The 23,438-nt window shown below is 44.6% G+C and overlaps 1 long non-coding RNA gene across 1 annotated transcript in view; it reads right to left on the reverse strand.

Annotated features, from left to right (window-relative positions):
• Positions 1-294: 294 nt before the first annotated feature.
• LOC306940190 overlaps positions 295-23,438 on the reverse strand; it is a 144,885-nt gene continuing 121,741 nt past the window's right edge. Inside the window, exon 3 of the long non-coding RNA XR_013791994.1 lies at positions 295-532. This is a non-coding gene — a long non-coding RNA (uncharacterized lncRNA). The remainder of the gene's footprint in view (positions 533-23,438) is intronic.

Consider the following 23,438-nt stretch of genomic DNA (forward strand, 5'->3'; position numbering starts at 1 on the left):
TATTTACGTGAGCGCGGTCCCGTGAATTTGTTTCGCGCGTGCACACGCCCGCGACTCACCAGACCTGGATTCGGTTTAGCTTTTTTCTTTACGCTTGCGTTGTCGCGCCCCTCTTGAGCAGACCTGTAGCAGACCTGTCGTTGATCCAGGCAGCAACGTGTGCGTTATTTAGTCTTAGTCATCATAGATCCGTTTTTATTTTGTTTTAGTCAGTGAAAAAAGGTAGTCGACGAAAACAACACTGTGTCGTAGTGTCTATATGTAGGTGGTGCGTCTTGCCTTTCCTGGCTCTGCCCTAGCTGGGTCGGTCGGCTCCCACAGTGTAGGTGGTGCGTCTTGCCTTTCCTGGCTCTGCCCTAGCTGGGTCGGTCGGCTCCCACAGTGTCAGATTGCTGGCCACCAGTTCAGCCTCATCCTTCTCTCTCTGACCATGTCTGTGACCCGTGGTACTGTACTGGAGGTCCTGTTGTGCTGTGAGGGTCCATACAGCGGTTCCGACTCCAATGTCGCCTCTTGAGGTCTTCTCGCATGCCTTTGAACAATAGGAATAAAATATCGATTTCACTTGTGATAATTAGGAAAATTGTCCACACACACACACACACACACACACACACACACACGCGCGCGCACGCGCACACACACACACTTTAATCCTGTCAAGGCTGATTTAAGATGAAGACGCCAAGCCTTTGAGTTTTGGGAGAAGCTCTTGCCTCCCATTACATCAGCTCTCTGAAATGCAAGTGTCTGTCTGTCTGTCTGTCTGTCTGTCTGTCTGTCTGTCTGTCTGTCTGTCAGTCAGACAGACAACTCCTTCTAAAAGCAAAGTCAAACTTTAATAAGCATAGAAGCTGGGTTTGATTTGCTGGGGTGGTTCCCATAACTCTGCATTGTATTATCCCCCTCATGTGTTATGTCTGCTGGGGATTGTTTTGTCCATATACTTCTGCTCAGACCGAATTAAATACATGCATGTAGTATACTGTCTGTTATGGTTGATTTATGTTTGACAATATCATAATATCTATATAGCTATATCCCCTATATAGGCGCCATTCTATTTCCGCCCACACAGCCCAATACAACGAGAGGATGAGCAAAAACTTTTTCGAGCAGCAGCCGACATGTGTTAAGTTTCACAACAAGCGGTAACATCGCGATGCGATCAGAAATCACTATTTACATCTGAACGCCGGGCGTTTTGGACTAAAACAACAACTTTGAAGTATTTTTCGGAGAAAACAAGCAACAAAGAAACGACAATGAGTGGATCCTTATGGGAGGCGCACGCATTGATCCTCACGATGAGAAGAACGTGGGCGCTGTCTAGCAGCCTGGGCAGCTGTTAGTGTTGAGGTTAGTGTTGAGCTTCGGCTGCTTGGTATGGATATAACCCTTACAACCCGCCATGTCTGACGGGTTCGGCGACCTCTGGGGTTAAATCTTAACCCGTCATGATCTGACGGGTTGCGAGGCGTTTTGGCGTCCATCGTCCATCAAGAAAACAATGTCTACCTTTTAACAAATCAAACCCTGTATAGATTATAGAAGTGTACGTTTCGCTGGATGATTTATAATTTTGTCGCTGTCGCGCAGAAACCTATTTTCACTACCTGCTAAAGTAGTGAAAATAGCCGATCTACTGTAAGCTAGATTGTAGATCAGGGGTCCTCAATAGGTGGTCCGCGGTCCACGACCGGACTGCGGACCACCTCTTTTTTTTTTTTAACTCTACAAAATAAAAGTGTTCTTTGTGCCTCAACACAATACCTTTCATTTGCTGTGAATTTTTGGAGGGGAATATTTGTGAAACATTTTATTTCCATACTCTGCACCCCAGTATTGGTTGGTTGGGAGGGGATCCGATTTGTATAAGCTTGCCTTGGTGTGACTGTACTAAAAAATATAGAGCCCCGCTCTCCACTGGCCGCTGCGTGGCCCACGCTGCGTGGCATTGGACCGGACCTTAGTCTTTTTCAAAAATTATTAGTGGACCTTCAGCATTTCTAGTTGAGGACCCCTGTTGTAGATATTATATATATCAGCTTGCATTCCATCCTCTTGCATTATTGTACCTTAGTGGGGCTTTGCAGTCTCTAGTCATGCATGGTGCAGTGGGGGGGAGAGGAGAGGAGCAGGCTTTATAGTGTCCCATTGGCCGTATAGGGCTAGTCTCCCATTGGCTTAGAGGACAGCCAATCATGAAAAGCTCGCCACTAGACCATGTGACTACTAGACCACGTGACTACAGAAAGTCCGATCATTGATCGGCTCTGCAAGCTGATAAAAAAAGCAACAGTAACATAACGTGGTGAACTCTGAGCTCCCCCCTCTAGTGTGAAGCACACCGATGATGTTAGAAGGTGACCATTAAGCCATTTCGACCGAGACCGATTCTACAAATGTCTTCTAAATCATGACAGTTTTCTGAAAAACCCCATGTTTCTGTGTCAGTCTGTTGTTCTCAAACATTTTCATGTCAAGGACCCGCAAAAAATATATGTAATTGCCCGCCAACCTCCATCTGAAAATATGTTGTTCCTTGGACCCTCCAGAAGCAAAGATTTAAGTTAAAAACGTTCGCTCTGAAAGAATATATATTCAAAGATTTGCGCCACATTTTCACTTCTTTTTAAAAATAGCAGATCTACAAGCTCGTAGCGCGCCACTCGGTGGCGCGCTATGAGCTTGTAGATCTGCTATTTTTCAATAGCTAAAGTATAACGTAGCGCTTAAAAACACCAAAAGGGGTTCCCGCCCAGAATGGATTAAGCCCCACTTTGAAGTGATCCGGGGGCCATGCAGTTATAATGAAAATGTTCTGTCTTTTTTCCGAGCCCTTCAGCTGACCTCACGCTTATCTGGATCACAAGGCAGACTGGAACAATAACACCGCCGAGGAGAAAGGAAAGAGCCAAACATCTGCTGGAGTGATACAGAAAGAGCTTTACGTATACGTATATACACCAGGGGTCTGCGATGGTGTTCAGGCCAAGAAGAACCCCCTTGCTGAGAGGGAGATGAAGCAGGGACCCCCGCACCTCTACATCGTATAAAATTGTGTTGCAGTCAGATTAAACTTTTGAATGGATTTCATAGATATAGTGTCAGACATAGACCTTTGACAGCACTGTCGTCACCAGTGGATGTTGGATTCAAACACATAACCCCTTAAACCAGGTGTGTCCAAACCTTTTTTCAAAGGGGGCCAAATTATTAAATATGAAAACAAGGGCCTCAACTGACATAATGTGCATGCATCTCCAAACAATTTTATGTTACTATCATCATCAATATTTAATATCAATGGATTTTTTGTTTGTTAGGTGTGCTGTGAACAAAACACAAAAAAGAACTTGGCCTTTTTTCAGCCTTATTTCACCAAATGTAGCCACAACATGAAATAAAATAGCCTTTTTTACCCCTTCAGAATGAAGACAACAAGGAACAATACAAGGAGTCCTTATACACAATTCAGTGTATGAATGCACCCAGACTCTGGAACGCCACTAGTCGTGAAAGCTGCACCATATGGACAGTTTTAAATCACATGTTTTAAATGTGCTCTAGAAATAAAATTTACTTGACTTGAAATCATGAACGCAGCGTGCAAATTACGTGGAATCTTTCACAGACTTTCCTACTAGGCTGAAGAATATATCCCACCCTTTTCACATTGACCTGTAATAGCGCCACCAACAGGTGGATATTTGCAAAACACATTTTTGGAACAAAATGCCTCAAATCATCCAAGAAGATGAAGAAGATAAGAAGAAGACATGGCACCCTTTTCACATTGGCCTATTATAGCGCCACCAGGAGGCCACAACCTGATCACGTGATCGGGCGTATAGCCAACCAGCTGAAAGAATTTGCGGCGCGATGCAAGAGGGTAATATTATAATAATATAATGTTCATTAGTGAGCTGAGGACCAATTAGATTAATGGGGCGACTGTGGCTCAAGAGGTAGAGCAGGTCGTCCAATGATCCATGGGTCGGCGGTTCGAATCCCGGCTCCTCCTGTCTACATGTCGAAGTGTCCTTGGGCAAGACACTGAACCCCAAATTGCTCCCGATGTGCTGGTTGGTTAGCCTGGTTAATAAACCAGACCGAATCAGCCGTTGGCAAAAAAAAGTTGCCTACCAGCGGATTACGGTCTGGCGAGGCTCAGTAGCACGCCTCTTTCCTACAGCAGAGAACAGGTCGGACCAATCGGGACACGGTATGCAATATAGGCGGGCTTTGGTACAGTGACGTTCAATGCTTGAGACCTTTGACTGACAGTAGCTCTGACCAATTGCGTCGAAGAGAAAATGTTCCCCGGGAAATGAAATCCAAGTGGAGCCAGCCCAGACTGATATACCGCGACAGTGTTGTGTGATATTAGTCTGGCTTATTAGCCAGGCTACTGGTTGGTACCTTGCATGGCTTCCGCCACAATCGGTGTATGAATGTGTGTATGAATGGGTGAATGTAATGCACAATCTATGTAAAGCGCCTCGGATAAAGGTGCTATATAAATGCACCATTTACCATTTAGTTTGAACGTACTTGAGCAGTTATAGCGGTCCTTTCCACCACTGCAGTAACCTGAACACTGGGGTGCTTTGTGCTTGTTCGACCTCCCTCTTGACAGCTATAACTTTGTATGCTTAGATATTGGGAAGATCTCCAAATACAAACCCATATAATGCAGGAATGCACAGAGCCGTTTATTTACTCAGGGTGTGATGTGGGTGTGTCAGGACGGAAGGAAGGACCGAGCGGAAACGTCGCTGCCGCCTATTGATCTGCTTTAGCGCTTATCCGTGTGGGGGCGGGCGCGCGCGCACACGCACACGCATACCCCCCCCCCCCCCCCCTCTCCCTATCTGGAGGTAAGCACCAGCATCCTTATTAAGCCATTAAAGACCCATGAGGCTCATTCTACAAATGTCTTCTAAATCCTAACTAAAAATCACACCCGTGTGAACTGAGTGGTGCAGGGTCTTATATAGCCTGATCAGCTGTGGTCTGACGTAATGTCAGTGACCATGGTAACCATGCTCATTTTTTTGGTACGAACACGGGTACACGGGTACAAAGCCAGTTGTTGGAGTGGTTTACACCACTCAAAAACGTATGTTTCTATATCAGAGGTGCTCAAACCTTTTCATGTCAAAGACCCCCAAAATGATATGTATTTGGCTCCACCTCGATCCATATCAAAATATTTAGTTCCAGGGACCCCCAGAAGCAAATATTTGAGTTAAAAATGTACGCTTAATGATCAGATTTTCACGCTCAGCACAGAACAAAGTAGACATGCACATACATGCTATGAACTTGTAGATCTGCTATTTTTATAGGCCTTTAGATTTTAGCTATATATATTATAGCTATAAGATCTAAAGTGACTCACAGATACTTTCCCAGTTTTAATGAGTTAATCCGACATCCTCTTTCACATTCCACACATCACACCTCCTGGACCTGTTGCATTAAACATGTGGAGCTTCTAGCATGGGACTGAAAAACCATTTAGCAGCACTTAATGACTTATTTATATCAGTGGTTCTCAACATGTGGGTCGAGGCCCACTGGCGGGCCCTGGGGATATTGTAAGCGGGCAAGACACTAAGATGCTGATAATAATATAGCCTACAACATTAATATTTTTCAAATAATGTAAAAAAAAGAAAAGAGAAGTAGGCCTACTTAAACTTTTCTTTAGACACCTGAAAACTGGGTTTTCATAGTGATACCAATACAAACTTAAAGTGTAATTCCATTGAATTAAAATAAACATGCTCTGAAGACGCACACCTTTCTTGTACTCATTTGTTTGTTCAATATCAGGGGAATTTGCAACCCATTTTTTCACCCAGTGTCAATTATCTAATGTAATCCTGGGCGCTACAATTCCTCTGCCAACCTGGGGGGGCAGCAGACTGACCTCATGCTTCCTTCTATGCATGAGGAGTCCAAGCTGCTTCTTTTCACCCGAAAAGGAAACAATAAAGACTAAAAACAAAAACAAATCATGTCAATCCTTTGTACTTTTACTAAAGTAACATTTTGCATACAGGACTTTTCCAAGTATTTCTTCCACCACTGCCCTCTAAAAAAATGCTCTCATCACCTCCCGCTTATCGTGTATCCACAACACACTAAACCACGTCACCCCTTGAACACAATGGCTCTTTCAATCTGATGTTTATGGTCATTAGGTATGTAATTATTAACCCGTAAGGCATGCTTTTAAGAGCACTTAGCTTATACCTCAAACGCTCCGGGGCTTTATACGTCCCACCACTGACTGACTGAGCACAACACAGAGATGAAACCAAAGCCAGCACAGCTTCATACGGTAGGTAGGTGGTAATGAGGGCCTGGGATCAGTCACTGCAGGCCGGGCTGCTCATAACACTGTTTACCATCACTTTGAAATGATGGCAGCTGGCTCTTAAAAAAAAAAAACCCACTGGTTCTCAACATCTGGTTCCGGGACTACCAGGCGGTCGACACGTTCCAACACTCCACACGTCCCAAACTCTTCTCCCTTCTGGCTCCAAAAACTATGGAATGCACTTCCCATTACAATCAGAACGGCATGCAGACTCACTCCTAATCTTCCGCCGTAGTCTGAAAACCCGTCTTTTCAGACTCCACCATGGCCCGTTTTATACAGACGTATAGCATGTTACGTAGACAGCACTAGAATTGCATTTTATGTAGCCATAGCACTTTATAGTATATGAATAGTGTAGTATAGTATGTATAGTTTATAGTTTAATTATATAGATACTCCACTGTTACGTTCTTAGCTTGCGCATGTTTCATGACAAATACTTTTTATGTATGTGATGTATTGCCATGCTTTTTGTTCTTGCTTAATGTAAGTCACTCTGGATTAAGAGCGTCTGCTAAATGCCTAAATTATAAATTCAAAGTGGGGGGGTCCTTGAGAAGGTTCCAGGGGGTCCCTCCCTGCAGGAAAAATGGTTATATAACATACAGTTATAAAAGGATAGAGAGCGGACAGGGAGCGACAGCTCCGCCCCCCGCTATTCATTTCAATGGAAGTTGCTCAGTGGCGTTTTGAAGCACCTGGAAGAACGCTCTACTTCTTCTATTTGACCACCAACAGTTGGTGGTCAAATGCTGAAGTGCAAACGATGCACCAGTAGGGACGATGGCTTGGTTAATACACCATCACAATGATTTTTTTGTAATGCCTTTATCCATATTTTATACGGTTTGCTATTCCCTTGTGCACACCTAGAGTGAAGGTTACAGGAGCAGATGCGTATATAGGCACGTGCACATCAATAATAAAAAATGTCAATCTGCACGGTACAAGAGCATATTTATTAAAGGCGGCAGAGTATCCGGTAGAGCAACTGGATGGGAGCCGTGAGGTTATACCAGTTCAATCCCGGGCTCCCCCCAGAGTTAGTGTCGAAGTGTCCTTGAGCAATATACGCTGAACCCCTAATTGCTCCCGATGTGAAGGTTAGGTTGGTGCCTAGCATGGTTTCCTCCTCCATCTATGCAAAGCACCTTGGATGAAGGCGCTATATAAATGCACCATGATTTAACATTCCAGAATCCAGTCACTGATGACCTTCTTCAGGCCTAATAAATACAGCAGTCTGACAGAGTAGTTGGGTCAGGATCAACCAATCACTAGGCAACATACTGTATGTGATTGCAAAAGAGGTGACAGCATGTGATGATCAATAAAATACTGATGTGCTTTTGTACATGATATTGCTTTTGTACATGATATTTAACCTACATTATCTATATCTATAATTGGCATTCTAATGTAATTGAATTTAGATTTAGACAGACAAGTGTCAGTTGTTGTTTGTATGTATGTTGTTTTTATGTTGTGATGTTTTGTGTGGACCCCAGGAAGACTATAGCGACCGCAGCAGCGGAAGCTAACTGCGTGAAAAGAGGAGTTAATGGACAATTATGGGCACTAGATTTGCCCGTAAACCTCAAGTTTAGCAGGCATATACAGCAATATACGGTAACATACAGGTGTGATGGTACAATTCGGGAGTTTACCGGAGTTTGTTGGAAAGTTTAACGGGAGTTTCCTGTAATATGAGATGAGATTCAATCTATTGTCAATGTACAGTACAAGTACAGCACAGCGAAAAGTATTTTCACATCTCACCAATAGTGCAGTCAGTAAGGAGGAGGATACATTAATAAGTACAGTAGTAACAGTAGATAATGGGCTGAGCAGTAGTCATTTAAATAAATAAATATATAAGGATATGAGAAGGAAGAAAAAAACATTGATATGTCCATATTGCAAGTAGCCATTATTGCACGTGGCCGAAAGCACAAGTGCTAAACTAAGGTCCAGAGAGCATATTCCACAAGTTCAGTGGCCATATCGCACGAGTCCACATAGTGCTATAGACTAGGATGTGTCCAGCGTCTCGGATACGACAGGGATGGTGGATGGGTTGGGGGGAGGGGGGGCTGACACTGGAGGGGGGAGAGGAGTGGATGAGGAATTTTATACACATATACACATCCATATCCGAATAAAGAATAAGAACAATATGGCATCTCATATACAGACAATGCCAGAGAGTGTCAGAGAGTCACGTATTTTCACTCTAACATTGTCTGTAGGAGAGCAGCAGGACCTAGTCGTGTCTTCTGTCTGTTATTTGTCTGTTCTTCCTTGAATTAGTTTCTTTATGGTTTGTGTATAGACGAATCCACGCAGCGCTGCACTGTGTCTGTAGGCCAGCTGTATACTGTATGCAAGCTGTGGTGTCACATAAAGGTCAGCTTGACACCGCAGCATTGATTGCACACAGCTGGCCTAAACATGAAAGTTATACCAACGAATTGGGGTTCCCCCCATGCAGGCTAAATGGGGTAATTACTACTTGCTGCTGGATCACGTAACGTGGCTGTGTTCTTTACGGCATGCTTATGTATTTCTTCTTACGCATTGTTGCTGTTGGTACTTTATATGATTTGCTGCTGGATCAAGTAACATTAGCCTATTCTCTACTCTATTCTCTAAAATAGCAGATCTACAAGATCATAGCGCGCCACCGAGTGGCGCGCTACGAGCTTGTAGGTCTGCTATTTTTGAAAAATCGAAGAACGACTGACATAGAAACATAGCTTTTTCAGAAAACTGTCAGGATGTAGAAGACATTTTTAGAATCTGATCTCAGGTCAAAATGGGTTAAGTGTCTCTGTATTGATCATATTCAGGGAATATTATCAGAATAATTATCAGTCCAATCTGAGAATACATTCTTTACCAATACATTTATTCACCAATGTGTTTGTCTAGTCTCCTGAGACAGACTGTTGGAGGGCGCTGTTTTTTATTTTATCTTTTGACGATGGGTTCTCAGATTGATGTGTTTGTAAAGGTGTCTATAGTAGTAACACATCACACAAAGACTGAAATTCAGTTTCCCTAAGAGGGGAATCTGTGACAGCTGCTGAAAGTTGGGGTACCATTAATTAACAACCTATACGCAGTAGTAGTGCATTCAATTAATCGATATCGCAATATATCGATCGAACATCCGGACGATAGGTGAATCGATCGAGATGCTGCTGTATCGATACGGCAAATAAACGGCATGAATGATCTGGGTGACGCAGTGTTGACAAACACATCGAATCCATATATCGATATATATCATATCATGGCCTCTGTATCGTGATGGGGCGGCTGTGGCTCAGGAGGTAGAGCAGGTCGTCCAATGATCCCTGGGTCGGCGGTTCGAATCCCGGCTCCTCCTGTCCACATGTCGAAGTGTCCTTGGGCAAGACACTGCACCCTACATTGCCTCCAATGAGTCGGTCGGTGTGAGCTCGCCACCATTGGTGTGTGAATGTGGGAAGTGAGGACGCTGGCGTCGACTGTTCGCCGCTTCACCTCCCAATGTATGAATGAATGAACCATTGTAAAGCGCTTTGAGCACTTGGAAAAGCGCTATAAAAATGCAACTCATTATTACATATCGTGAGATTGCAAGCAATATCCAACACTAATATGCAGGCAAAAAAATGTTTTGGCCTTTTTCTTTTGCGCTGCAATTTTGTGCAGTTGTATGGATTTTCTCTGGGGTGTGGTTTGCTTTGTGGTCGGATAAGGAGACAGGAAGAGGTACAGTGGTAGGGGATGGGTGGTGGTATTTAGGCTGGTCGATGGGGTAGATGCTTTTCACTTTAAACTATACACATTCTTTAGGTGAAGTATGCTAAACCGGTATAGACACTTTCACTGGAGGTGAGCGAGAAGAGAACCCTAAACAATCAATTATATTTAACCTTCTAATTATGGATGGAATTCCACCATAGGCCAGACGGACGTTGCGCAGGTGGCCCGTCTGCATTCTTATCACAGCAGCACCGACTCCCTGCCAATAAAGCACTTCAAAAGACATACTGTACAACCGAGAATTCTGTATAAATATGCCACTATCACTCACTATCTTGTTTGTGCTAATTAAGGAGCCTCAAATTGGCAAATTTGGCCGCGGACCCACATCTGAAAATGTTTTGCGCCTGCAGGCACCAACAGAGAGAAGATTTGTGTTAACAAAATGCAAAAACACTTTCAAGATTTTCCAAAAATGCAATAAAATAGCTGATTTTAGAGCTAGTATATCTTCTATCTTTGAACAGCCGACATATAAAATATGGATAAAAGGGTTAAAGTGGTTTGTGATGCTGTACTAACACATGTTTAACCCTCAAGGGAAGAGAAACAGAGGCCGGCCAAAAAGCATCTGGCGGCGAGATCTCCAGGCCAGACGCCAAGAGATAGAACAGAACGCCAGTGACCGTGAACTCTGGAGGTCCCTCCTCCACGGCCTACACCCCAGTAGGGCTGTACAGTGACCGTGAACTCTGGAGGTCCCTCCTCCACGGCCTACACCCCAGTAGGGCTGTAAGGCGTGAACTCTGGAGGTCCCTCCTCCACGGCCTACACCCCAGTAGGGCTGTAAGGCGTGAACTCTGGAGGTCCCTTCTCCACGGCCTACATCCCAGTAGGGCTGAACTCTGGAGGTCCCTCCTCCACGGCCTACACCCCAGTAGGGCTGTAAGGCGTGAACTCTGGAGGTCCCTTCTCCACGGCCTACATCCCAGTAGGGCTGAACTCTGGAGGTCCCTCCTCCACGGCCTACACCCCAGTAGGGCTGAACTCTGGAGGTCCCTCCTCCACGGCCTACACCCCAGTAGGGCTGAACTCTGGAGGTCCCTTCTCCACGGCCTACACCCCAGTAGGGCTGAACTCTGGAGGTCCCTCCTCCACGGCCTACACCCCAGTAGGGCTGAACTCTGGAGGTCCCTTCTCCACGGCCTACACCCCAGTAGGGCTGAACTCTGGAGGTCCCTCCTCCACGGCCTACATCCCAGTAGGGCTGAACTCTGGAGGTCCCTCCTCCACGGCCTACACCCCAGTAGGGCTGTAAGTGAACTCTGGGAGGTCCCTCCTCCACGGCCTACACCCCAGTAGGGCTGTAAGACACCTGGTCGCAGATAGAACAGAACGCCAGTGACCGTGAACTCTGGAGGTCCCTCCTCCACGGCCTACACCCCAGTAGGGCTGTAAGGCGTAAGTTTGTAACTAACACATTTAGCTGGGGCCTCAGGGCTACAGAAACAGGAGATAGGCTCCACTTCTGACCTATTTGGGCCACATGTGGCTGGACAAGGTGCTAACTTCTGGACTGAAATGATGAAAATGAATCTACTGTAAGTCCACCGTTGTGGAATTTTTTTACGTGTGCATGCAGTCAGACTGTGGTTGCGTACATGGCTCTCACTCTCTTTCATCAATTAACAGACCCCCTAATTAAGCGTGGCGCGTGCAGATGGAGCGGAGGTGAGGCTGGGACGGCGGTGCGTGTCTAGTCGTGGTGGGTGTCTAGTCGCGGTGGGGGTGGGTGGGGGCGGGACGGTTCCTGCTAAGTTTGTAATTAGCAGTGTAATGCCAGGATGTCCAACAGCTGCTTAGGACTTTTATTGTTTCATCCTGTCAGCACCTTGTTAACTGGCTCTGCCCATGCAGGAGGACTCCCCGTCAGGAAAAGGAAAAAAGATCTTGATTGAACTTAAACGCTTTGACTCAAGGGTTTAAATCAATGTTAGATATGTTGAGTTTATGACAATCCAATTCAATTCAAAGGGCTTTATTGGCATGAGAAAACAGACATTGCTAAAGCAAAAAAAAGTGGAACAATACAATCAAAACAAAATGTATGAACAATTGAAAATCTGAATCTCCAATAAATCAATTTCTATGTACCAAGATTACTCGATAGATAGTGGAGGAATACACACAATGATTAGTCTTTAGACATGGGCAGTATGTGGACAATGTACTCAATACCCCAAAAATCGCAATAATCTTAGTCATTTTTACTCAACTACAAGTGAAAGTTGCTCTGTTTAATTTTGTTCTTGAGTTAACATACTTGGTTAAACAAAAAGTCTCACTTGTGTGAAGTATCACAATGAAGACATCTGATTATGAACGGACATTCTGTGCTCAAACGGACAGACAGACAGACAGACAAATAGACAAATAGTTAAGTATTTAAAAGCATGTTTAAAAATCACACTCTGGTGAAATGAGGGGCGCCTCATTTTACTATTCTCTGCCTACCGGGACGCAACTCGAACGGGGCTGAGTCGGCTCAATCGAACTTCGCAATGTTCGACAAATCGACACGGCAGTTCGCTCGCTTTAGCTCGCTCGGTGGTGTCTCTCGTGGCTCAAGTTTCTCTTGGGACGGCGCCCGGGGTGCAAGTCCCTCGATCCCTTTGTGGGCAAAAGTCCCTCCTTTCGTGCATGGGACAGAAAACTGTCTGTTAAACCAGACTATAGGGCGGAGCAGACATTACCTGCGTTGTCAGCTTGTAGATCAGCTATGTTTCATATCGTCTCTATCGGGTGGAAACCTCATTATGTGCAAAACTGTTGCTTTTCAGGATTCAAAAATTCGAAAACGGCAAAAGTAGGATAATCCACAAGCTCAAGGATCTGCTACTTTTGATACTTCTGTCGCTGTAGTAATGATCAAGCAGGGCGTTCATTTACCAAAACAAAAAAACACAAAAAGTTATAACATGGAGATAAGAGGTTTCTACGGTATGAAGAAGTTACAGGTCGGAACATAAAGTATTTTATGTTCATGCTTTACAAAGGGTATGTGTGTATGGCCATTTGTTTTGTATTACTGGATGCAGAGGCATAGCTCAGCTGCAAACATGGAGGACATATAATATGATCCAAGCTGTTAGCGTTCATTCACTCCTGGATGAGTCACTGTGGCCCACACTGGGATGTCAGCAATAAACACAGCAACATGAAAGCCTCTGGTCCTCTTCCGTAATGTGCTGCACACATGTATGCAGACCGTATACGCACCGGTGTCCTGCTTTTGTTCTTCCTTGGACATAATGGAGACCTGGTGCTGCAGGGACAGAGGCTTCTTGGTGGACTCATTCCATACTGTAGACAAGCAGAGCTTTTGGCCAACAAAGGTCAAGTGTTGGTTAAGTTATAACCTTCAAAGCAAAGCAAAGTAAAGTTCTTTGTTTACCCAGGGTAAGTGGACTAAGCTCGAGATGCTTGTTTACAGCCACGCCCTGCTCATAGAACATTTCATGGTTGGGGTTCAATGCCTTGCTCAAGGGCACTTCAGCAGTGGTAATTTTAACGTGCCGGTCCGGGGATTCGAACTGGCGACCTTCCGGTATCAAGACCGCTCAGCAAACCGTTCGGCCACCGCTGCCACTAATCTCTGTTAGTCAGTGTACTCAGCACCCTACACTGTCACAGATGTAAAGATGTCTGGGTTATCACAGAGTTGAAACACAATGGTAAATGGTAAATGGTGCATTTATATAGCGCCTTTATCCAAGGCGCTTTACAGAGATTGTGCATTACATTCACCCATTCATACACCGATGGCAGCGGAAACCATGCAAGGCACCAACCAGCACATCGGGAGCAAGTAGGGGTTCAGTGTCTTGCTCAAGGACACTTCGACAGTAGCCTCGGAAACCCAGACGTTTTTTTTGGTCCGAGTCCACTTCAATTCGGCATAGAGTAGCGCAAACATCACTCACTCTCTGCTGATTTCTGATCGTCTGCACCTTTGTTAAATTGACACACACACACGCACACATATACACACACACACACTCCTCTCTCTCTCTGTCGCTCTAAGTAATTAGTCTCATGTCGTGCAGCTGCGCATAGTTTCTCCCGGCGGATCCTGCCGGGGGCTGCCTATGCCATAAAAAGCATAGGTGAGTTCCAGGCTACTTCGACAGTGACACTGGGGGAGCCCGGGTTCGAACTGGCAACCTTACGGTTGCCATCCAGGCACTCTACCCCTGAGCCACTGCCTGCCCGTCAAACATGGACGGAATGTACAAACAGCAATGTTTCTACATTCTCACTGAGGATGCATGATATTTTGATATGTCCTTTGCTATGAGTTCCACTACATGAGTTACTATCATGGCGTGCTATGTACATTCCTTTGTACTGTATATGCACAATAATAATAATAATAAACTTTATTTATAGAGCACCTTTCATGACACAAGTGCAGCGCAAAGTGCTTTACAAGACAAACAAAGTATAAAAATATCAAACATCATAACAATCAAGGCACAATCAAAATACAAAAAAAGAAATGCCAAAAACACCACACAATATAAAAAATGCAAAAAAAAAGATAATGGGAATCGAACCCCGACCTCCCAGTCTCAGGGCGAACTGATTCTACAAATGTCTTCTAAATCATGAGTTTTCTGGAAAAACCCTTGTGTTTCTATATTAGTGGTTCTCAAACTATTTCATGTCAAGGACCCCCAGAACAGTGAGTCGACAAATAATTAAAATCAGAGGATTCAGCCAAATGCTAGAGTAAAAAAATGGGTCTTAAGCTGAGTTTTAAAAACATCTAGGGAGGGTGCCAGTCTAAGGTGCATTGGAAGTTTATTCAAGATGTGTGTCAGTGTTTCAGTGATCTGTTCTGTGGTGTGGTGCAAGCTTGATGTATGACAGTGTTTCAGTGATCTGTTCTGTGTTGTGGTGCAAGCTTGATGTATGACAGTGTTTCAGTGATCTGTTCTGTGGTGTGGTGCAAGCTTGATGTATGACAGTGTTTCAGTGATCTGTTCTGTGGTGTGGTGCAAGCTTGATGTATGACAGTGTTTCAGTGATCTGTTCTGTGGTGTGGTGCAAGCTTGATGTATGACAGTGTTTCAGTGATCTGTTCTGTGTTGTGGTGCAAGCTTGATGTATGACAGTGTTTCAGTGATCTGTTCTGTGGTGTGGTGCAAGCTTGATGTATGACAGTGTTTCAGTGATCTGTTCTGTGGTGTGGCGCAAGCTTTCAATTGAGTAAAAGTAGAAAGGTGTCGGCATCAAAACATACTAACTACATAAAGTACTGAAAAATGGAAACACTTAAGTATTGTATACTTATTCTGGGCGGGAACCCCTTTTGATGTTTTAAGCATTATGTTATACTTTAGCTATTGAAAAATAGATCTACAAGCTTGCGGCGAGTGAACGTTTTTAACTAAAAAATATTCTGAGAGGTTCCTGGAACAACATATTTTCAGATGGGGGTCGGTGGTCCTTGACATGAAATATTGAGCACCACTGATACAGAAACATGAGGTTTTTCAGAAAACTGTCATCATTTAGAAGACATTTTTTTTAAATTTCGACGTCAGGCCTAAATGTACTGGAGTTACTTTCCCACTGCTGCGTGTGATACCAGCTCTATCAGAAGGACATCAAACACCACGGTGTCGCTGGGCTCAGCACTGGGCAGCTACAGGGAGTCCGATCCGGTGTGACGGGCGCTCCGTGTGCAACGAGGACAGGAGGGTTTGAAAGGGGAGAGCGTGCTGTGTGTGCGTCCCACTGCTTACATTTTGGTTCAAACTGAAATTGTGTTACAAAATTCTTTCTTCAGAGCACAGCAACAATGTAGCCAGTGGGAGGCATACTATGGTCCATACTATGGTCTATTTTCTATACTTTTACTTGTAGTCCACTACATCTCAGATGCACATATTGTACTTTTAATTTGTATTGTATCTGTATGCTGCAGGGCGGGTCCTTGGGGTCCAAGACAAATGTCTCCCTTGGGAGACAAAATAAAGAAACCTTGAACCTTGACGGAGCATTGGTTGGACATGCGTCCGCACCTCGGACTAGCGCCTGCTCCCGTGCTTGCGGTTATGGTTAGGTTAGGGTTTGAGGTGGGTTGTTGTCGTGTTTCGGACCAATGACTCGTCGGACCAAACACATGCACTCGTAGCCAGTGGCATCCAATCACATAAACCATAAAGAATTTAATAACAAATCCATACATCGGCGCAGTCGTGCATGCAGAAACCTTGCATCACTGAATTTTACTACTTTTGCTATTTGGAGAATTCTTATATATCCACTTAAACCCTATCGTCTGTCCAAAACTGTTACTTTTCATCAAACGCATCAGAAGTAGCATAATATATCAGCTTGCAGATCTGCTACTTTTGAAGCGAAGGGTCTATTTGCCCATTCATACACAGTAACATGTTATTTACTAAGTGCCCTCTATACCAAATCTCTTCACAGGAACATAATCAGATCTGGAGGCTCACAATGCGTCGTGTTGCAGAGAGCTCATATCAACAGCACACAGTAGGTGGGATATTTTTGCCAAATAATTAAGGGGAACATGTCCCAAACTGACCCCACGTTGGATGTGCAGTGGACCATAGCTTAGAGGGACATGTCCCAAACTGACCCCAGGTTGGATGTGCAGTGGGCCATAGCTTAGAGGGACATGTCCCAAACTGACCCCAGGTTGGATGTGCAGTGGGCCATAGCTTAGACTCTAAGCTATGTGCCCACACTTTTTTGACTTGAGGTCTACTTTTAAAATTGCCAGCTCAAGGTGATCTACCAACCAAAAGATAATTATCCCTTTGCTTAAAATACTCAAAATATGTACCTATATGGCGAATAAATAAATAACATTAAGGCATTAGGACTTTCAAAATCTAGGTTTCAAAATCAATTCTATTTATTTATCTTTTCAGTTTCCCCGCATTGCAAAGAAGAGACTTAATTTCTGACTTTTTCGGATTTTCTGACTTGATCTGGCCTGTTAACATTTTCATAGACCTGGTTGCTTGTTTCTCTCTCAGTCACGAAATGTGGCAACCGTCAAAGCTAGTCCTAGTTTGGTTGTGATGCATGGATGATGGAAATGAAATGAAATGAAATGAAATCTATATTTACCCAGGGTATCTGGGCTAAGCTCAAGAACTTGTTTCCAGCCAGGCCCTGCTCATAGAACACATTTCATCGTAGTGGTTGATGCCTTGTTCAAGGGCATTTCAGCGGTGGTAATTTTAACGTGTCGGACGGCTGGTTCGAACTGGGAACCTTCCGGTATCTAGACCGCGCCGCTATCCGTTCGGCCACCGCTGCCACATGGCATCATGATGCTACCGCACAGACCACACAGAGACTACCGTGGAGGCGCGGACCCCCACGCAGACTATCGCGGACCCCCACGCAGACTATCGCGGACCTCCGCGGGGGTCCGCGCCGACCTCCGTGGGGGTCCGCGTCGACCTCCGCGGGGGTCCGTGCCGACCTCCGCGGGTGTCCGCGCCTCCGCGGTAGTCTGTGTGGGGGTCCGCGGATAATGGGGGTCCCCGCGGAGGAGTCTAGTCCATTTATTTTTTAGAAAAGGGTCCTTTGGTTCCATTTGAAGCAGGCTAAGGCTACACTCGCAGTTACAGAGACCCAGCTCCCATACCCAACTTTGAGAATAGATTAACGGAACGGAAGTGATATGTTTTAGGCTTCTTTGCCGCGCGCATCTTGCTATATGAACAATGATGGATAGATATCCTTTTAATTTGTTTGTTTAACAACAGAACAGACCCGACGTTCTCCTTCAAAGCCACCGGCGCGCCGCCGCCTGCCCGAGGCGAGGATTGTTTTTCTTTTTTCATGGCAAGGCCAAGCGGTCTACCTGCGCAGCGCTTGCGATCGACTGGTCGACCGCGATCGATGTAATGGGCACCCCTGAGAGGGACATGTCCCAAACTGACCCCAGGTTGGATGTGCAGTGGGCCATAGCTTAGAGGGACATGTCCCAAACTGACCCCAGGTTGGATGTGCAGTGGGCCATAGCTTGGAGGGACATGTCCCAAACTGACCCCAGGTTGGATGTGCAGTGGGCCATAGCTTAGAGGGACATGTCCCAAACTGACCCCAGGTTGGATGTGCAGTGGGCCATAGCTTAGAGGGACATGTCCCAAACTGACCCCAGGTTGGATGTGCAGTGGGCCATAGCTTAGAGGGACATGTCCCAAACTGACCCCAGGTTGGATGTGCAGTGGGCCATAGCTTAGAGGGACATGTCCCAAACTGACCCCAGGTTGGATGTGCAGTGGGCCATAGCTCATAGACCCAACACAATGAGCATGAGAATAAACATACGAGCCGCGCCAATGTTTTGGTTCCTGGAACAAAATATTTTGAGATGAAGGTCTGCGGCCAAATACATATCATTCTGGGGGTCCTTGACATGAAATAGTTTGAGAACCACTAATATAGAAACATAAGGGTTTTTCAGAAAACTCGAAAACTGGCACTGGGGTTGGATTGGGGGTGAGTCCCTGTGTAGCCTTGGTTTAGTATTTTCTATACTTTTACTTGTAGTCCACTACGTACATCTCAGATCCACATATTGTACTTTTAATTTGAAAACTTGAATCACTAGTTACTTTGTAAATTTTGATGTTTATTACAAAACATACAGTAAACTTTTCGGCCATTTGAAAAATGTGAGCTTGCTATTTTCTAAAGATTATTATACATTTGAAATCTTGAAATGGGAAATTTTACATAATGAGTATACTTTTGGCACTTTAAGTACATTTTGAAGCCAATACTTTTGTACTTTCACTCAAGTACACATAGAATTCCGGACTTTTACTTGTAACAGAGCAATTCTAAATTGCGATATTGATACTTGTACTTAAGTAACAAATGCGAGTACTTCTGTCCACCACTGCTCCTGCCCTGTGGGCCTCATGGCTCGGCAAGGCTTAACTTTAAACCATTTTGAGCGGGAACCCCTTTTGGTGTTACATACATTGTTATAATTTAGCTAAAAATAGCAGATCTACAAGGTCATAGCGCACCACTCAGTGCGAGCTTGTAGGTCTGCTATTTTTGAAAAATCGTGAAAATATGTATTTCAGAAAACTGGAGGATTTAGAATATTCTTTTAAAATTTCGAGGTCAGGCCAAAATGGGTCAACTTTAAACAACAGCAGAAAGGAGCATGTCAAATAAATCTCTGTCATTACAGTTACAGTAAGTACAGTAACAAACAAAGCCGTTACAGTAAGTAACAAACATAAAGCAAGGAGAGCTGCAGATCTCCCAGTGTTTGGGACTGGATTAGCCACGGTCCTCTCTTTGTCAAGACTGTAATTATAATTGGCCCTTGACGTTTTTTTTTACCCTCGCAGTCCTCCTCAGACCGTGTCATTTTAATCTCCGCTAATACGCTTTGTGGCAACAGGAATGAGTTTGTGAAGTAGACTCTTGTTTAGGTCACACCCAGGGTCACTGCAGAGGGAACGGTCTGCCAGTATGTGTGCGTGTGCGTGCGCGTGTGTGTGTGACAGATTTGATAGGAGGTCTTATGAAGGAGAGAGAGAGGGGCAGAGGAGGGAAGCAGAGTGTGGCTGTGGGCACCGGGTTACGAAAACAGCTATTATCACCGTTTTAATTGGAGATTAGTGTGGGAGGGGAGAGTGGCTGGATACCCTGCTATAGGCATCAAGCACTGCTGCATGCGACTCGGCGTGCGTGTGCGTGTGCGCGCGCGTGTGTGTGTGTGTGGAGTGCAGTATATGGAAGGCCAGCGCACACAACACCGTGCAGCAAAGCGTGCAAAGAGGCATACCCGCAAAGCCACCCCTGTTCCCCCCAGTACCGCTTTTATATGCCCGGTCTGCAACCTTGACTGTGGAGCCAGGATCGGACTACAGAGCCACCAGAAGACTCACAAATAGGAGAAGATGGTCATCATCGGACACGATGGACAACCACAAGCAAGCGTGCGTGCGTGCGCACAACTGCTGTAGAAGGGGTAGAGCAGGAGTTGACTTGTTAAAGAGAAACAAATGAAAACGGGGACATTTTCTTAACCAATTAGGCCATATATATAATACCTCTTTTGTCCAAAATTGTTTTTCAGAAAAAGGACCTGCGTTCATTGACTTTGTTCCAATGGATTATTTATTTAGTCTTGATTCAATATTTATAAAAAAAAAATATATATATATATATATATATATATATATATATAAAAAATAGCATATCTATAGATTGGTTTCTTGTTTACAAACATTGAGACTGCACACGCAGCCTCAGGTGCCAGTTTCATGTAATCATTGTCGCGTCGTGGTTGCTGTGATCTTGGACGTGTTCTCGGCCGCTCTCTGCACGCAACACCTTCGTACGGCGGAGCAGAAATTAGGGAGCGCTCCCTCTGCGACTGGAGGTGGGGTTTGGGGGACAAACGCTTTGAGAATGGCTACAACATAAACCAAGGTATATACCGTATTTCAAGAGCGAGAGATCGCAGTAAACATCCACCCTAAACCTCCTTCTTCCTCCACACTGGGAGGAAAACATCTGAAAGTTTGATGGGATACATATTTACACGTTAGTGACCACTTTTACACTGCCATCTAATGAGCCATCGGTTTCTTTTGTCCCAGACCTGCGCATCTATAAGCAATTGGCAATTGTTTTTTAAGACAAGTAGGGCATCTGTTTCTATATGTCTGGAGACTTCTGTCCAGGACATGGCTGGATACTTGGCTCAGATATTAAGCCGTTTGATTTGGCGTCAGGGACCCATCACGACCACATGCGTGCCGAGCAGGGAGAGGAGGCCGTGTGTGTGTAGGCAGACAGACTGGTCTGCCTCTTTGCCCATCTGTCCAATGAAAACTTTACACAATCTAAAAATAAGAACAGTTTTCTCATCTCCAAGCCAGACTTTACCAATAAAACAAAGACGTTTAGAATTAACCATTTAAAGCCTGAGATGATTCCCCCAGAGGTCTATATTACTAGATCCCACCCCTCCCTCCCTCCTACCCCAACAAATGTCCTCTCAGAAAATGGCAGAGAGTTCGCTCTAAAATAGGGATGCTAGGTAATGTCCCATGTGGTTGGGTGGGGAGTTACTTTCATGGTGAAATGTGCATTCTGTTTAACCACTTATAGAGTTTATAGAGTTTTATTAGGATCGCCATTAATATAAATATAAGTTGCCTTTATATGCATAAACATGAGGGAACATAGGGCTGAGGGAACACAGGGCTGAGGGAACACAGGGCTGAGGGAACACAGGGCTGAGGGAACATAGGGCTGAGGGAACACAGGGCTGAGGGAACACAGGGCTGAGGGAACACAGGGCTGAGGGAACACAGGGCTGAGGGAACACAGGGCTGAGGGAACACAGGGCTGAGGGAACACAGGGCTGAGGGAACACAGGGCTGAGGGAACACAGGGCTGAGGGAACATAGGCATGACCCCACTGGTGCAAAGCAACAGCTAATCGTCCTACTGGGATCCACACAGAACATAAAGACATGACATTCGACATAACAGGAATGACATTACAGGACATTTGATATACTTAAGACGACTTCACCCATTTTCAACATATTAAATGGCACCATTTTCTTCTCTACTTACTCCGTCTCATCAACGGCTGGAGTCGTCCTTTAAAGATAGATAGAAAATGCTGTCCCACTCCCAAGTACAGTTGTAACTCAAATCTGTTTTTACGAAGAATACAGGGTATTTCTCAATGCAAATGTTAAGCTTTGGCAAAAGGTCCACAGAATAAAATGTCAGTGTGTCTGAGAGTGATAACACGCACGCACGCACGGACGCACGCACGCACGCACGCACGCACGCACGCACGCACACATTATTATAGCGCTATAAAGTCATTGGGGGGGGGGGGGGGGGGGGGAGTGCTGACAGGGAACTAAAATGATAAACTGTAACTTAATGGGGTTAATGTGCCCCCATGAGCTGTATATAATGACATTAATTACTGGCTCTCAACCTTTGTAATTTCAAGGACCACCAATTTGACGTGCATTAGGCCCCTGACCCACATTTGATATACCATTTTTTATTTTAATGTGGCATCCCAATGTACTGTATAAGAACATTTGTTATTGTTAAGACATGATGATTTGGACACTCACGTGTCTTTGGTTGGCATTTGGCTTCAGGGTTAGGTTAACAACACTGGATCGGGCAGCTTGGCTTCAGGGTTAGGTTAACAACACTGGAGCGAGGCAGCTTGGCTTCAGGGTTAGGTTAACAACACTGGAGCGAGGCAGCTTGGCTTCAGGGTTAGGTTAACAACACTGGAGCGAGGCAGCTTGGCTTCAGGGTTAGGTTAACAACACTGGAGCGAGGCAGCTTGGCTTCAGGGTTAGGTTAACAACACTGGAGCGAGGCAGCTTGGCTTCAGGGTTAGGTTAACAACACTGGAGCGAGGCAGCTTGGCTTCAGGGTTAGGTTAACAACACTGGATCGGGCAGCTTGGCTTCAGGGTTAGGTTAACAACACTGGAGCGAGCCGCTTACATGGTTTCATTTCCTCTGCCATGTGTGTGTCACACAAAAGCATCAAACATAGAATATCTACAAGCTCAAAGCGTGTGGCTTCACGCTGCGTTTTGGACTTGTAGATCTGCTATTTTTGCTCATTTTGAATTTGAATAATGAGAAGTAAGATGAGGTTTTCACCTGACATGCTATAGACAAAATGTTGTTTTCCATAAGAAATACGTTTATTTTTCACATGCAATGTCAGTATATAAACGGAAGGCTTCGTCAATCTTTAGCTATAGATACTGTAGTCTCCCCTACAATGCTTTAATTGGGACTAAATCAAATCTACAATACATATAGTCCTACATTAACAACATACAACTTAAATCAATGTTTAGAAAATAGTACTCAAAACCCACCTCTTCAGGATAGCTTTCCCCAGCTGAGGTCTGGATAGGATCTGTTATGTTTTGCTTTTTTTCTTAATAAAGTCTGTTCCTAGTGTTCCTATGTAAAGCGCTTTGGGTATTTAGAAAAGCGCTATATAAATTTGAGCTATTATTATTATTATTATTATTATTATTATTATTATTATTATTAGTAGCCTATACGTTTCTAATAAGAAATAATAACTCTTCATTATTTCTTTGGTGTCGCTAATGGAGGAAATGGAATATTTCGAACCGAAGACCATGGAATAAATCACATTTTATTACTTTTTTAAACAGAAAATG

Source organism: Electrona antarctica, assembly GCF_951216825.1.
Source record: "Electrona antarctica genome assembly, chromosome: 16".
Lineage (NCBI taxonomy): Eukaryota > Metazoa > Chordata > Actinopteri > Myctophiformes > Myctophidae > Electrona > Electrona antarctica.